Source organism: Aquarana catesbeiana, linkage group LG02 (genome assembly GCF_042186555.1).
Source record: "Aquarana catesbeiana isolate 2022-GZ linkage group LG02, ASM4218655v1, whole genome shotgun sequence".
Classification (NCBI taxonomy): Eukaryota; Metazoa; Chordata; class Amphibia; order Anura; family Ranidae; genus Aquarana; species Aquarana catesbeiana.
Genome location: NC_133325.1, coordinates 376,588,301 through 376,606,020, shown reverse-complemented (window position 1 = coordinate 376,606,020; position 17,720 = coordinate 376,588,301).

The window sequence follows — 17,720 nt, the reverse complement described above, 5'->3', positions numbered from 1 at the left end:
ATTGTTTACAAGTAGAGTGTATATAGGTCAAATAAATTCTGATAATGAGCTTTAATCGTAAGGTGGAGAAAAGGAAAGAGAAAGAAGAAAAAAAGGTTGAAAGGTAGAGGTATGGTCCACAAGGTTGTCCCGCTCGTCAGTTTATTATTCTTTTTAGTTTTCTTTGAAGCCTTAGAATGGGTGTCTCTGTAAGTCATTTAATCTGTTACCATGGCAACAGGACAGAGTCATTGAAGAGCTTACATTTTTTTTAACTCGAGTGCTATAGTTGAATATTTTTTTTGCATAGCTTTCCATATCATCCAGTGAACAAGCATCTTTATGTAATCCAACAACATTTACCATATGATAGCTAGAGCACAGCTGGCTGAGATCAGTTCTGCTCTCTGAAATTCCCTGGTCAGAAAGGAAGCGGAGATGAATTAGCCAGTTACACTGTGCAGATGATTGTGGTTGTGTGTAAGGGAATGAGATCTTAGCAGTGTACTATATGGGGAGGAAGAGCTCTGCTGTCTATTCACAGACTTTGTGCAGTGCAGGGATGGGTGGCCGGGCACAATGTTCGGGATGCCGAGAGGGGCAGATGGCAAGCTGCTATAATGAGTGTCTGCAGGAGCCTGACACTGCACCCACAATTCACTGATCACAGGTGCAATGCTTTGCAAGCTGCAGTGTAAAGAAAAAAAAAATAAATTCACTTTTTTTACCGCCAAAATCATGTGCATTTCTTATTTTATTTAAATGATGAACTTAGGCTTTAAGTATAACTTTTTTTGCCAAACTGTACTTGTATAGTAATATAGTATGTGATTCTGTTATGCTTTAAGTAAAATTATAAACATGGTACATACAAATATTTCACTATGGTTTATTAGAAATTTACTGCCTTTACTGCTTCACTATCTTGGCTGCAAATTAATACAATTAGTGTACTTATTCTTTCCTTTGAAAGCGGTGCCTTCTTTAGCACTTTTTCTTGTGACACATTCTGCTCATTATACAGTAGTTGAAGAGGGCAATCTCTTATGAAAACATGGATTCAGACATTGAAGTCAAGCTTGTAAGGAAAAAACTGCGCTATTAACTGAAAAAAATGAACCAAGCTGCAACTCAAAAATGTTATACAACACTAAAACAGAATAGAAACTAAAGAGAGTTGCGCTAAACTGATTGACCTGTGAGGCAGTATATCATGTGCTCACAATGACACAAGTCAGTGCACCACAACAGGTGAGACCGTGACAACGTGAAAACACGATTCTACCCCGTATGGATGCACTCACTAGCGGTGAATGACTGGATATCTGAGAACCCGTAACAGATAATAAAATGATCAGAAAATAAAGTGAAGGTGAATTCAAACCATAAAAACTACATTACTGAATAATAAATGATCAAAACATAAATATAAATATTAGATGACTGTTACCCCAGCCCGGGATCATTAAGGAGTGTACTGGACTCTGCTGGGTGTACCAGACTCTGCTGATTGCGGTCCCCTGTAATTAAGGGACCAATATCATCTGGTAAGCAGCAGTGTTTGCTGTGGTGGAGGCACTTCTACTTTAGTCACATTTCCGTGAAGAAATTATCACTGATCATTAATTCATGGACTTTTTTATTTATTAACCCTGTCTTGGGTCACTATTATTTTTTGGACTTCAGTCACTCGTTGTTCATACATGTTAATATTTATATTTATGTTTTGATCATTTATTATTCAGTAATGTAGTTTTTATGGTTTGAATTCACCTTCACTTTATTTTCTGATCATTTGATTATCTGTTACGGGTTCTCAGATATCCAGTCATTTACCGCTAATGAGTGCATCCATACAGGGTGGAATCGTGTTTTCACGTTGTCATGGTCTCACCTGTTGTGGTGCACTGGCTTATGTCATTGTGAGCACATAAGATACTGCCTCACAGGTCAATCAGTTTAGCGCAACTCTCTTTGGTTTCTATTGAAGTCAAGCTGCTTGCTGCACCTGGCTGTTGGTCCATGGTTATGGTGCACAGCCTTGCTGACCTGTAATGAGACCAGTAATGTGGGAAGATTAAAACAGAAAATTGTATTTTTACGTGATGGTAATTTTTCTTTCCTGATGTTTAAGCATGGCAGCACACACACACACACACACGGGTATAGCTCTAACCCCCCACCCAATCACAGGACCAGTTATGCTATAAATGAGACACTCAACACAAGATGGTAACAAAACTCAATGCAAAGCCCTGGGAGGAATTTGTATGCTGTCATGCTTAAGCAACAGAAAAGGTAAATTACCGTTAGGTAATTATACAATTTTCCATTTTCCTGATACAAGCGTGACAGCATACACACGTGGGATGTTACATGCAAAAATACAAGAAAGGGTAATGTTGAAGTATTTTAATCAACGTATCATTAGAACTGAAGCGAAACTCCACCTTCGTAAATGTTGCTTGACCAGAATTGTAATAGGCTAGAAATGATTTGTAATAGGCTAAAAATGCACCATACATGGACCAAGCTGCTTTCCTGGAGAAGCCCACCAGGCTACCTTGACCAGCAACAATGCAATTGTCCTAGTGGACAGTGAAGGTCTTCTACTGACACTGCCAGACCTAAGAAGTCCATTGTCTGACCTTTTGAAAGAAGGGACCACCTCCATTTATTCCTACAACATTGCACCCACATACAATGCTTGTGGTGACTACCACTTTGGACATGCTGGAAAGACTATGTCCTGAATCAGATGTACAGATTTTCTGACTTTTTGGATGATACTGAAGAAGTGGTTTTAAAACTACCCTGTTTGGAAAATGGTAAACATAAGGTGATTTACAGCCTGACACTAATGCCGCGTACACACGGTCGGACTTTTCGTCTACAAAAGTCCGACAGCCTGTCCGACATACTTCCGGCGTACCTTCGGCGGACTTGCGGCAGCCTTTCTAACGAACGGACTTGCCTACACACGACCACACAAAAGTACGACAGCCTAGTACGCGGTGACGTACACCAAGTCCGACGAGACTATAAAACGGAAGTTCAATAGCCCGTACGACACCCTTTGGGCTCCTTCTGCTAATCTCGTGTTTATCTCGTGTTAGTAGAAGTTTGGGGAGAGACGATTCGCGCTTGTGAGACTCGTATTTTTCAGTTCGTTTTAACTGTTGTTCAGTCTGTGCTTGTGAGGTTTGTATCTGCTTTTCAGTGCGTTTGGTCAGTTGGCATTGAGAAATCTTTGTTTTATTGTCCGCTCGTTCCTGATTTTCAGGTCGTTCTTCACAGGCCTTGCTGTTCTTCAGTGCGTTCTGTTTAGTGCGTTCTGACCAGCCGACCGTTTTGAAACCATGTTACCTGTACGTACTCGTCGTCGAGCTCGTGCATTGTATGTGTTTGGTGCTGTAGTTTATTCTTCAGACCAAGACCAGTCCATGAACAGGGCGAGGAGGAGTTCATGGACCAAGAATTGGTTGCTCCAGCGTGACCAGTTCTGTCACATGCCATTGCTCCGTGAGATCCGTGAGAATAATCCTGAGGATTTCAGGAACTTTCTCCGGATGACGGACCCCGTTTTTGACCGTTTGTTGGCTTTGCTGACCCCCTATATCAGCAGGCAGGATACCTGCATGAGGCAAGCCATCACTCTGGAGCAGAGGCTAGTTGCCACGTTGCGGTACTTGGCGACAGGGAGAAGCCTGCAGGACCTCAAGTTCTCGACAGGCATCTCCCCCCAGGCTCTGGGGATCATTATCCCAGAGACCTGTTCTGCCATCATCCAGGTCCTGCAGAAGGACTATATTAAGGTAAGATATTTTTCTTTTATTAGCATCACATGTTCTTTTATGTAATCTTTGATAATGTAATGTATTTCTTGCTTCAAACACTACTTACCATCATTGCAATATAGTGTGAATGTCCCCTTTTTATCCTCACACATGCTGGATTTTTTTCCTGTTATTTTTTGTTATGCATGTATATTTTCCTTCAATAACCTCCCCAGCATGCAATGATGGGAACATATCCACCTAGTCTACTCATTTTGAATGTATTTTGTTTGAGTGTATTTAGTGTGCTTATAATTAGCAATTAGCTAGATTTACCAACCCCCCCCCCCACACACACCCTCGTAAAAATTTGCTTGACTGTTCTGTGGTGTTGATTTGTCTAAAGCAAATATATGTTGCACTTTGCAAAATGCATGTGCACTCTACAAGTGCATTTGTTCCAGTGCTTTAGTAAATGAGCAGAAGCTCTGCTGATTTCCATCATCAAATCATATGCAAGCCACAAAGTGTTTTCATTAATTGCCCTTGCATGTGATTGTGTACTCCTTGCAACATGAATGCCTTTTTACCTTACCTCATTTACTGTAAGCTGGTTAGCAACTGCACCTGCAGAGTGCGACAACTGCAGTCTTGTAGCCTTTTTAGTCCCTAAATTCCTGCGTGTCCTAAAAGTAATCTTTTTTAGGGATTTCACAACCCCCTAAAATGTAATCAATGTTCCATCAGAGGGGGTGAGCAATCTGATAAGTGTGCCTTTCCATATTAGTTATTCCAGAAGAATTAAATTATTTAATGTTATACTGATGCTGGGGAATAATGTTTTTAATTGTATAATTTTCTTGCAATGTTAGCTTCCAAATTAATGATTTTGGTTTTCTTGTTTGATTCCCCAGTTTCCTTCAACGCCACAGGAATGGCAGACTGTGGCATCCCATTTTGCCAGCCGTTGGGACTTTCCCAATTGTGGAGGGGCTATAGATGGGAAACATGTCCACATCGTGCCACCACCCCATTCGGGGTCATACTATTTTAATTATAAGGGGTTCCACAGTATTGTTTTAATGGCGGTGGTGTCGGCACACTATGAATTTTTATATGTGGATGTGGGGAAGAATGGCCGGATGTCGGATGGAGGAGTATTTGCCCAGACGGAGTTCTGCCAGCGTCTCCAGAGTGGTGGCCTGGGATTGCCACCTGATGCGGATAACGTGGAAGGACTCCCCTTTGTCTTCATTGCCGATGAAGCCTTCGCTCTGAGCAAGCACCTCATGAGGCCATTCCCCCAAAGAACCCTCACCCCGGAGAGGAGGGTTTTTAATTTCCGGCTGGCCAGAGCTAGAAGAGTGGTTGAGAATGCGTTTGGAATTCTGGCCAGCCGGTTCCGCCTGTTTCAAACATCCATTAATTTGGCGGAATACAAACTTAATTTTATCATTTTATCGTGCTGCATTCTGCACAACTTTTTACACAAACATTCTGTAAATTATATAGGAACAGTTGGGCCTGAGGCCGGACTTATAGATGACAACCTTACGGGCCTGGATACTGTCCGTACTGGCTTGGCCCCCCAAAGTGCCCGTCAAGTTAGACAGCAATATGTTAATTATTTTATGGGTAGGGGGGCCATTGCAATGGGCCAGGATATTTAATTTTTTTAAATAAAAAAAATATTGATGAAATCTGGAATTATATTTATTGCTTGCCTTTCTTTTGGGCTTTCTCCTAGGTTATGGTCGAGCAGTTGTAGTGCCAACTGTATTTTCCTTTTAAATGTCTAAATAAGCTCCATTGCCACTGTAAACAACTTTTTTACAATTATAACCAAACTGATACTGAGCATTGAAATAACAAACCACACATTTATTTAATTCCTATAAGGAGATGTTTTTATTAATCGTTGTTATGCATTCAGTTATGCATTTAGTAGAAAATGTTCATAGACAAAAATATAATGATATCTTAATAATTTGCAAAAATATTATTATATTTAAATATTTCTACATAATCTACAAAAAAATTTAGAGATAAACAGAAAAAAAGTTCCACAACAATCATAAAATAAATATCTGGATAAAAATTACAAGAAAAGATGACTCCACCAAAAAAAAAAAAAGTTTAAAAAGTATTATTAGTATGGAAACATTGTTTTGAAAAAGCATACCATGTCATTCATGAGATCAAAGAGAAAAAGAATCCAGAAATCTGTTTGGGAGAACTCTGTTTGAATATGAACAGCAAAACATCTTCGTTCTTTATAGCATTCGTAAAGAAGACATTAAATGCGCTGCATTCAACGATCACAGATTTTGCAGCGTGAGGAATGTGCTACCTACAATACGAACACTAGTTTTACTAGACCGAGTGCTTTTGTTTAGTTTTTGCTTATGAGCATGCGTCGTTTTTTTGTCCGTCGGACTAGCATACAGACGAGCGGACTTCGGGGTCCGTCGTAGTTACGACGTAAAGATTTGAAGCATGTTTCAAATCTAAAGTCCGTCGGATTTGAGGCTAAAAAAGTCAGTTGAAAGTCCGGAGAAGCCCACACACGATCGGATTACCAGCCAGCTTTAGTCCGTCAGCGTCCGTTGGACTTTTGTAGACGAAAAGTCCGACCGTGTGTACGCGGCATTAGATATCCAAGATATTTTTCATGGACATGATAGCAGTAAGAAATCCTGCTTTCAGTGTTACTGACCATATTGCGGAAGTTTGATCTAGAAGAAGTGAAGGATGAGACAATATGTCCAGCACTATTTGTAAACCACAAGAGTAAAGAACAATCTTCCTGAAGGGTGAATTCTTGCATAGACCTTTAAGAATTGTTTTTCCAGGATATGAGATGGCCACTGTATCCCAGAGAGTGAAGACATGACTGAGACTCCACTAACACTTAATCCATATCCATTCCTACTTGCAGATAATTCATAATATCTTTTACAGCAGGTAACAGAGGATTAAACCCTTTAAAACTAATTTTCCCACATTCAAGTATGCATTAGGTTTGCAGTAGGTGCCCTGGCTTTAACAGGGTTTAGAACCCCCAATGAGTCAGTTTCTGCCTCTTGGCCTCCAGACACTGAAATATAATTGGCTGGATTTGGATAAAGTACTTGGCCATGCTGTAGAAGATCTGAAATATCAGGAGAATAGGAGTTTTCAGGGCCAGAGAATGCAATTGAGGATACCACTGCCTGCAAGGCCATAGGGAAATGACTATCACAACCACACCTGGATGACTCTGGATCCTGTTGGGAAACCTGAAGGTCACTGGGACTGTTAGATATACATAAGCTAAGTGTTAGGTGCGCATGCGCTTCTGCTCCATCATAACTGCTGGTTTCAGCATCCTGGTTTTGGCTTTGATGCATTTTCCCTGTCTGCCTGTCAACTTGCAAGGTGAATGATTTCTGGGTAGATACCAAACCTGATTTAAGCCAGCCAAGCCTGCAGCCTCATGCCTGTGATAGTGTGTGTAATACGTGTTCCAAAGCTCCCTGTTTGCCCTGTTCTCCTAGATTAGATTCCCTTGTTGACAGCTTTGGATTGGATATCAACTATTCTCTAAACTCTGCCTGCCTTTTGGCTATGGATTGAACCAGACTATGCTGAACCTTGCCTGCCTTGTACCTGGACTATCATTGAACCACTCTGCCTGTCTGCCAACTGCAAGTACTTATTTGCTTTGCCCAGTTCTTGCATGCCCAGCATAGTAGCCAGGCACCATAGCATTGCGTATAAGTCCTGGGGGGGCATGGCTTGGGGCGCAATGGGCATGGACGCACACTGAGAGAGCTCCTGCACACACACAGCCTACACCTGCCTAACTACCCAACCCACCGCTCTCAGATGCAGGGCAAAAGGCTCTAAAGCACCCCGACTCATGCCCGAGGAGAGGATTGTCTGCTCCACTGACGAGAAACATCAAGAACAAAACAGTAAGCCGTAGCAGCATGGGGAAATCCAAGATGGCGCTGGAACGCCATGAGGAGAAATATAGCAAGGATTCCCAGTTTGTACCCGAGGACTTAGGTAGGGGCAAAGCTTGCCCGTCCATCCCCTCACCCTCGCTGACATGTCAGTGATAGCTGCGGACATCAAATCCACATTCTCTGCCGCCATTACCGATTTGAAATCTAATCTGCTGGCCCTTAATGCGAAAATGGCAGCAGCTGGGATGGCGGGGAAACACAGAGATAAGTCCATCCACAGGCTTGAGAGGGTGTCTGCTAGACAAAATCACCATTTTATTGAAATGAATAGACACTTGAAAGACTTAGACAACAGGGGCAGAAGAAACAATATTCGTGTGAGAGGAATCCCAGAGACTGTGGAATCAGCTCAGATCATTCCGGCCTTACAAAGGATGTTTAGCAGCCTGCTAGAGAGACAGGAAGACATGGGGATTGACTTCCTTAGAGCACATAGAGTACTGAGACCGAAGGGACCTGACAATGCATATTATCTGCTGCCTGCAGGATTTCACACCCAAAGAAGAAATCATGCGTAAGGCAAGGAGAAATGAGCAGATTATCTTTAATGGGGCAAAACATCATGCTGACAAGAGGCTCTACAAAAAACAGAAGTCCCACCACTCTGGAGGCTCAAAAGATGGAATGCCCAGACCTTACAGGGATGACCGCAGAGAACATAAAGACTGATCATGACCTGTGAGGACCATCCTGTTAAGTTGCCCTTTTTTTTACCCATTGTCCCTAAATGCCCACTCAGCATATGTTACACACTGTTCCAGTATTGATCGCTTTTAGGATGTAATTTGGACGGCGAAAGTTTTCTAGTTCCTCAGTGCTCTATTCACCCCCCCCCCTTATCACCAGCCGGACTTGATCCACCCTTGGAGCTATTTGTACCCTCTATTAGGGATGAGCCGAACACCCCCCGGTTCGGTTCACACCAGAACCCGCGAACGGACCGAAAGTTCGCACGAACGTTAGAACCCCATTGACGTCTATGGGACTCGAACGTTCGAAATCAAAAGTGCTCATTTTAAAGGCTAATTTGCATGGTATTGTCCTAAAAAGGGTTTGGGGACCCGGGTCCTACCCCAGGGGACATGTATCAATGCAAAAAAAACTTTTAAAAACGGCCGTTTTTTCGGGAGCAGTGATTTTAATGATGCTTAAAGTAAAAAAAAAAAGTGAAATATTCCTTTAAATATCGTACCTGGGGGGTGTCTATAGTATGCCTGTAAAGTGACGCGTGTTTCCCATGTTTAGAACAGTCCCTGCACCAAATGTCATTTTTAAAGGAAAAAATCTCATTTAAAACTGCTTGCGGGTTTAATGTCATGTCGGGTCATGGCAATATGGATGAAAATCAGTGAGACAAACGGCATGGGTACCCCCCAGTCCATTACCAGGCCCTTTGGGTCTTGTATGGATATTAAGGGGAACCCCGCACCCAAATTAAAATAAGGAAAGGTGTGGGGCCACCAGGCCCTATATACTCTGAACAGCAGTGCAAACAAGACAGGGACTGTAGGTTTGTTGTTAAGTAGAATCTGTTTGTAATTTTGAACATTTTTAACGTGTTTAGCTCCAGCCAAAAAATCTTTTCTAAGCTTTTTGGAAAACATAGGGAAGGGTTATCACCCCTGTGACATTTGTTTTGCTGTCTTTCCTCCTCTTCAGAAGATTTCACCTCACTTTTTTGTCCCAATGAAAAATGTTTTTTGAAAATTTGGGTTTTTTTGTGGAACAAGGATTGGAAAGCATCAGTGGAAAGGAGAAATTGTTTTCCCATATTAACTCTTACAGGAGAGAATTTCCCTTCCTAGGGGTAGATTTCATCTCACTTCCTGTTGTCTCCTTCCGTCTGCAAGTAGGAGTCATTTGTAAGTTAGATGTTTGAAAGTAGGGTCCTGCCCTATATACTCAGCAGAAATTTGGGCCTTAGGTATTGCTGTGGCCACAACACTGTAAGCCCTCACAGGGCCCTGCTGTGAAATATTAGATCAAGAATTGTAATTACATGCCCCTGTTGAACAGGAGCTGAAAAATTAGGCCTTAGGCACTGGTGCTGGTGCCACAACACTGCAACCCCTCACAGACACTCTAGTTGGAACGCAGGAATGAGCCCTGCTGCAAAGTATTGCTTCAAAAATTGTAATTACACGCCCCTGTTAGACAGGGGCAGAAAAATTGGGCCTTAGGCACTGGTGCTGGTGCCACAACACTGCAACCCCTCACAGACACTCTAGTTGGAACGCAGGAACGAGCCCTGCTGCAAAGTATTGCTTCAAAAATTGTAATTACACGCCCCTGTTAGACAGGGGCAGAAAAATTGGGCCTTAGGCACTGGTGCTGGTGCCACAACACTGCAACCCCTCACAGACACTCTAGTTGGAACGCAGGAACGAGCCCTGCTGCAAAGTATTGCATCAAAAATTGTAATTACACGCCCCTGTTAGACAGGGGCAGAAAAATTGGGCCTTAGGCACTGGTGCTGGTGCCACAACACTGCAACCCCTCACAGACACTCTAGTTGGAATGCAGGAACGAGCCCTGCTGCAAAGTATTACATCAAAAATTGTAATTACACGCCCCTGTTAAACAGGGGCTGAAAAATTGGGCCTTAGGCACTGGTGGTGGCGCCCAGAACCAAAAATGTTCTTACAAGCTATCAGCGTGATGATTGAGGAGGAAGAGGATAATTACTCAGGGATAGTCACTCAGCATCAGCATAGGCAGTCTTTGAAGGGATCTGAGATTTCAAAAAAAATTATTCGGTTACATCAGCATCAGGTGCTTGGTAGCTGGTGGTGATCCAAGACTCATTCATTTTTATGAAGGTCAGCCGATCGACCGAGTCGGTGGACAGACGCACCCTGTGATCGGTTACCACGCCTCCAGCAGCACTGAATGTGCGTTCCGAAAGAACGCTGGATGCAGGACAGGCCAGTAGCTCAATTGCATACTGTGCAAGCTCTGGCCAGTGATCCATCCTCAAGACCCAGTAACCCAGAGGATTTTCGGTGGGAAAGGTGTCCAAGTCTGATCTTGCCCCTAGGTATTCCTGCACCATATAAAACAGACGCTGGCGATGGTTGCTGGAACCGATCATACCTTGGGGCTGCGGACCAAAAAATTGTCTGAACGCATCGGTCAGACGGCCACCTTCTCCACCGCTCCTTCTTTGACTGACCGAAGCCTCAGCAACACGTTGTCCAGAAACAGGAGTTTGTAACCTCCCAGTCTCTGGGAACGCGTTGCACAGACCTTTCTGCAAGGCCTCCCGAAGATGTTTCATCCTCTGCTCCCTCTGCGATGGCAAGATAAGGTCCGCAACCTTACCCTTGTAACGTGGATCAAGGAGGGTTGCCAGCCAGTATTGGTCCTTCTCCTTGATACCACGAATACGAGGATCCTTACGCAGGCTTTGCAGGATCAGGGAGGCCATGCAGCGTAGGTTTGCTGAGGCATTCGGTCCGGAGTCCTCTGGGTCACTAAGAACGACATGGTCCGCAGCCACCTCCTCCCAGCCACGTACAAGTCCATGTGTTTCTTGGGACTGATCCCTTAAAGACTGCTGCTGATGCTGAGTGCCAGGCTCCACCTCCATACTGACACAATCTTCCTCCTCCTCCTCTTCCTCCTCGTCCTCTTCCTGTGTGATCGGCGGGCACGCAGGAACACTGTCTGGATAAAGGGGGCCTTGAGAGCTAAGGAAGTCCTCCTCTTCCTGCCTCTGTTCTGCCTCAAGTGCCCTGTCCATTATTCCACGCAGCGTGTGCTCCAACAGGTGGACAAGGGGGACAGTGTCACTGATGCATGCACTGTCACTGCTCACCATCCTCGTGGCCTCCTCGAATGGTGACAGGACAGTGCATGCATCCCTGATCATGGCCCACTGACGTGGGGAAAAAAAACCAAGCTCCCCTGACCCTGTCCTGGTGCCATAGTCGCACAGGTACTCATTGATGGCCCTCTGCTGCGTGTGCAGCCGCTGCAGCATGGCCAACGTTGAGTTCCACCTGGTGGGCATGTCACAGATTAGGCGGTTCTTGGGCAGGTTAAACTCCTTTTGGAGGTCCGTCAGCCGAGCACTGGCATTATATGACCGGCGGAAATGCACACAGACTTTCCTGGCCTGCCTCAGGACATCCTGTAAGCCCGGGTACCTGCCCAAGAACCGCTGCACCACCAAGTTAAGGACGTGAGCCAAACAGGGCACATGGGTCATTTGTCCCTGTCGGAGGGCAGAGAGGAGGTTGGTGCCATTGTCGCAAACCACCATTCCTGCCTTAAGTTGGCGTGGCGTCAACCACCTCTGAACCTGCCCCTGCAGAGCTGACAAAACCTCTGCCCCAGTGTGGCTCCTGTCCCCCAAGCACACCAGCTCAAGCACCGCATGGCATCTTTTGGCCTGCGTACTTGCGTAGCCCCTTGAACGCCTACGGAGCACCGCTGGTTCCGAGGAAGAGGCCATAGAGGAAGAAGAAGAGGAGGGGGTGGAGGAGAGAGGTGTGTCACAATCAGCATTTTGGAGGCGTGGTGGCGGAACAACCTCCAACACTACTGCACCTTGTCCTGCATCCTTCCCAGCTGCCAGCAGAGTCACCCAATGCGCCGTGAAACTTAGGTAACGTCCCTGTCCATGCCTGCTGGACCATGAGTCAGCGGTAATATGCACCTTACCGCTGACCGCCCTGTCCAGCGAGGCATGGACATTGCCTTCCACATGCCGGTAGAGAGCCGGAATCGCCTTCCGTGAGAAAAAGTGGCGTTTGGGTACCTGCCACTGAGGAACCGCACATTCCACAAACTCACGGAAGGGGGCAGAGTCTACCAACTGAAAAGGCAGCAGTTGAAGTGCTAGCAATTTTGCCAAGCTAGCATTCAACCGCTGGGCATGTGGATGGCTGGGAGCAAACTTCTTTCGGCGGTGCAGCAGCTGGGGCAGGGAAATTTGCCTGGTACAATCTGACGTCGGTGTACCAAAAGCAGATTGCCCACAAGTACTTGGCTGTGACACACCTAATTCTACACCTTCATTCCTCTCACTGCAGGTCTCAGAGAGGACTGAAGGTCTAGTGGGGTTGGAAATCTCAGCTGATGAGGAGCAAGGAGAGATCCTCTTTGTTCTTTGGTGTGGGTCTTTTAGATATGCTTGCCAACGAACTGCATGGCAGGTCAACATATGTCTGGTCAAGCATGTGGTACCCAAGCGGGAGATGTTTTGGCCACGCGAGATACGCTTGAGACATATGTTGCAAATAGCAGCGGTGCGATCTGATGCACTCGTCTCAAAAAAGGCCCACACCAAAGAACTTTTTGAATAACGCGCAGAGACTGCAGCGCCCTGCACATGTGGAGCTTTGGGGTGTGATGCAGTCAATGTGCTGCCCTTAGGCTGGCCCCTGGAGGGCATCCTGCCTCGTTGGTGATGTGCCGCCGCCTCCTCCTCCTCCTCCTCCTCCTCCTCCTCTCTCCTATCAGGCACCCACGTTGAGTCAGTGACCTCATCATCCCCTCCCTCCTCATCACTGGAGCAAACCTGGCAGTATGCTGCAGCAGGGGGAGCATGACTGCCAGATTGCTGTCCTTCTTGGGCACCCCCTCTGTCCGTGCTCATGTTACTGCCTTCATCGAGCTCAGTATCGTCATCAGAGCCTTCCAAACGCTGGGCATCCTCCTGGAGCATGTACCCAACACTGTGGTCAAACAGTTCGAGGGAATCCTCATGAGGACATGGTGGAGCTAGGGAAGGAATCACTGATGACATTGAGCTGAGGGAAGAGGCCGCTGCTTTGCCAGACAAAGCACCCTGGGCATGGGTGAGAGAGGATGAGGAGGATGAGGACGGCTTGGTCATCCACTCGACCAAGTCTTCCGCATGTTGCGGCTCAACACGGCCAGCTGCCGAAAAAAAGGCCAAGCGTGTCCCATGGCCACGTGCTGATGAGGATGCACCGTCTCCACGACCAGCACTAGACACAGAGCCTGCTTGCCCTCTCTTATTGGCTTGTGACTGTCTGCCTCTCCTTCTTGGCCTTCCAGACATACTAATGGCCTGTAGCTGCACTAAGCTGGGATAGAACACCTGTAATTTTCTTCAAGTAGCTTTATATACTGTAACCAGACAAGCCTGCCTGTCAGTAGGAAGATAACAGGAACGGATCTAGCTGAACACTGTGAGCAGGACGCACTGTACTAAATGTAAATAGTCTAGCTGCCTGACCGTGGTACTAATAGGATCAAATAGAACACCTGTAATTTTCTTCAGGTAGCTTTATATACTGTAACCAGACAAGCCTGCCTGTCAGTAGGAAGATAACAGGAACGGATCTAGCTGTACACTGTGAGCAGGACGCACTGTACTAAATGTAAATAGTCTAGCTGCCTGACCGTGGTACTAATAGGATCAAATAGAACACCTGTAATTTTCTTCAGGTAGCTTTATATACTGTAACCAGACAAGCCTGCCTGTCAGTAGGAAGATAACAGGAACGGATCTAGCTGAACACCGTGAGCAGGACGCACTGTACTAAATGTAAATAGTCTAGCTGCCTGACCGTGGTACTAATAGGATCAAATAGAACACCTGTAATTTTCTTCAGGTAGCTTTATATACTGTAACCAGACAAGCCTGCCTGTCAGTAGGAAGATAACAGGAACGGATCTAGCTGAACACTGTGAGCAGGACGCACTGCACTAAATGTAAATAGCAGGAACGGATCTAGCTGAACACTGTGAGCAGGACGCACTGCACTAAATGTAAATAGCAGGAACGGATCTAGCTGAACACTGTGAGCAGGACGCACTGCACTAAATGTAAATAGCAGGAACGGATCTAGCTGAACACTGTGAGCAGGACGCACTGCACTAAATGTAAATAACAGGAACGGATCTAGCTGAACACTGTGAGCAGGACGCACTGCACTAAATGTAAATAGCAGGAACGGATCTAGCTGAACACTGTGAGCAGGACGCACTGCACTAAATGTAAATAGCAGGAACGGATCTAGCTGAACACTGTGAGCAGGACGCACTGCACTAAATGTAAATTGCAGGAACGGATCTAGCTGAACACTGTGAGCAGGACGCACTGCACTAAATGTAAATAGTCTAGAAGATAACAGGAACGGATCTAGCTGAACACTGTGAGCAGGACGCACTGCACTAAATGTAAATAGCAGGAACGGATCTAGCTGAACACTGTGAGCAGGACGCACTGCATTAAATGTAAATAGTCTAGATAGAAGATAACAGGAACGGATCTAGCTAAACTGAATACAGTGTATATATATATATGCAACACCTGGGATGCATATATATACACAATACACTGTAAGTGCAGCTAACTGACTGACTGTTCTGCCTAATCTATCTAACTCAAATCAAATGACACTGTCTCTCTCTCTCTCTATCTCTCAGCACACCGGAACACACACTACACAGGGCCGCCGTGCAGGCGGCCTTATATAGTGTGGGGTGTGTACTAAATCCCCTGAGCCATAATTGGCCAAAGCCACCCTGGCTTTGGCCAATTACAGCTCTCTCTACTGACGGCGCTGTGATTGGCCAAACATGCGGGTCATAGTGCATGCTTGGCCAATCATCAGCCAGCAATGCACTGCGATGCCGCAGTGAATTATGGGCCGTGACGCGCCACACGAATTTAGCGCGAACGGCCCATAACGTTCGCAATTCGGCGAACGATCGAACAGCCGATGTTCGAGTCGAACATGGGTTCGACTCGAACACGAAGCTCATCCCTACCCTCTATCTACATATCTTTGCATGCACTGATTGCCGCTGCTAAATCCCGGGATTAAGGCACACATGAGATCTCAGTTGAGAGTCCTGTGTACTTAACTGCTATGCCTCAAATAAGCTGCATTTCACGAGGACTGCTGATGAACAATTTAAGGATGTTAGGGGTTTAATTCTACATACCACCTTCTTTGGGGGTGGAGGGGGGGGTGATGCAAACTAATACAGAAGGGGTACTATGCCCAGCCTGTTGCCCACTGTATAATTTGTTGTTTTTTTTACCTGGTCGGGTAGATATAGATCTAGAAATAGATTAGATTAAGCAAGTTTTCATGTGTAGGCTGTGTGTGTTATGTTTGCAATCTACTTACTGTTATTTGGTTAAATCTTTATTGGCGTTTATGGTTAATAGATGCCAGTGACTGGCCATTCACCCGGTTATCAGTCGCTTTCCTCTTCCCCCAACAAGTGTCTCAATACCTAATTGGTGGGTCCTGGACGCACTAACTTACATCTTTTTCAGGACAGCATGTTCTGCCTGAAAAAGGGATATCTTCAGCTTCTTCCATCACTTTCTATATACTTTCCTTTCTAATTTTTCACCTCTGTCCTCTATCTGCTGGCATAGTGGACCTTGATATCTCTCTGAGAACGTATTTGTATTGACACTAATCTACCACCAACAGTTTTGTTTTCTAGACCTACTCCAGACCATGTCCACCTGAGCCCTCAACATGGCCTACTCAGATCTTGGCAGAGGTCCATCTGTGGTCTCCCATAACGTCAGAGGCCTGAACATACCTGTGAGACACTCTAAATTATTGAGAGAACTCAAAAAAGGTAGGCCACATTTCGTGTTTCTGCAGGAAACCCATTTTAAAATGCACCATGTCCCCAAATTGACAGACGCCTTCTTTAAAGAAGCGTACCACGCCACGAATGACGGCTCCAGAGCCAAGGGGGTCTCCACCCTAATAAGTAGACTCTCCCTTTATCCTACAAGAAAAAATGCTAGACCCCAAAGGTAGATTTGTGTTTCTAAAGGGACTGGTCAACAACACACCTATGACATTGGCCAATGTCTACTTCCTGGATAGGTCACATGTGTCCTTTTGCCAACAAATAGTGAAGGAGCTTTTGGGGTTTTCAACGGAATGTCTAATCCTAGGAGGGGACCGGTTGGCTGACACCTCCAATGGGAAGACTTGCATCATATACAAAATCCTCAAACAAATTAAGACCCTGATCCAATCCTTACAATTTATTGACACTTGGCGGTTCAAGCATCCCAAAGGGCGTGAATTCACCTTCTTCTCACCTCCACATAACAGACATTCCCGTATATAGACTACATTTTCATCTCCCAATGGGACTTAACACTGGTTACGGTGGCCCATATAGACATCCAATCTTTCTTGGATCAAGCTCCGATCTCACTTTCCCTTGACTCAGTCGCACCCTCATCACGACCTCAGATGTGGAGGCTGAATGCGTCGTTGATGACCGACCCTGACCTTTTGGTGAAACTGACTACCTCGATCACTGAATTTTTCCAGCGTGACTCCTCCTTAGATGTAGACCCACTTATGACGTGGGAAGACCACAAATGTACCATAAGGGAGGAACTCATCAGAATGGCCTCACATCGCAAGAGGGATAGGGACAAAAACATTAAGACTCTGACGGAACGAATAAAACAATTAGAGAATCTCCATAAACAATCCCTCACTATCCACACAACTACGGAACTACTGGAAAACAGAAAGGCCCTCCAGCAGCTTTTTGATGATAGATCAAAGAGATACTTGTTCTTTAAAAAGCGGATTTACTATGAATCGGGCAATAAGACTGGTAAACTACTAGCCAGGGCATTAAAGGAACAGGCTGCTAACAATTTCATACATGGCATTAGGAGGGGAGACGGCAAACTAGATGTGACCACTGAGGCTATAGTGAAACATTTCCATGACTTTTACACGAAGCTATACAACTTTCCACCCCAGCACAGGCAGGAGGGTATGGAGGGGGAGAGGACACAGATCATCCGGGTTTACCTAAAGAAAAGTGGAATGCCTGTCCTGTCAGACTCAGACATGTCTCTTTTAGAGGATCCAATAACGGCCTCTGAGATCAAACTTTCCATTTAGCACCTAAAATCTGGTAAAAGTCCAGGACCGGATGGATACACATCCACCTATTACAAGACTTTTGC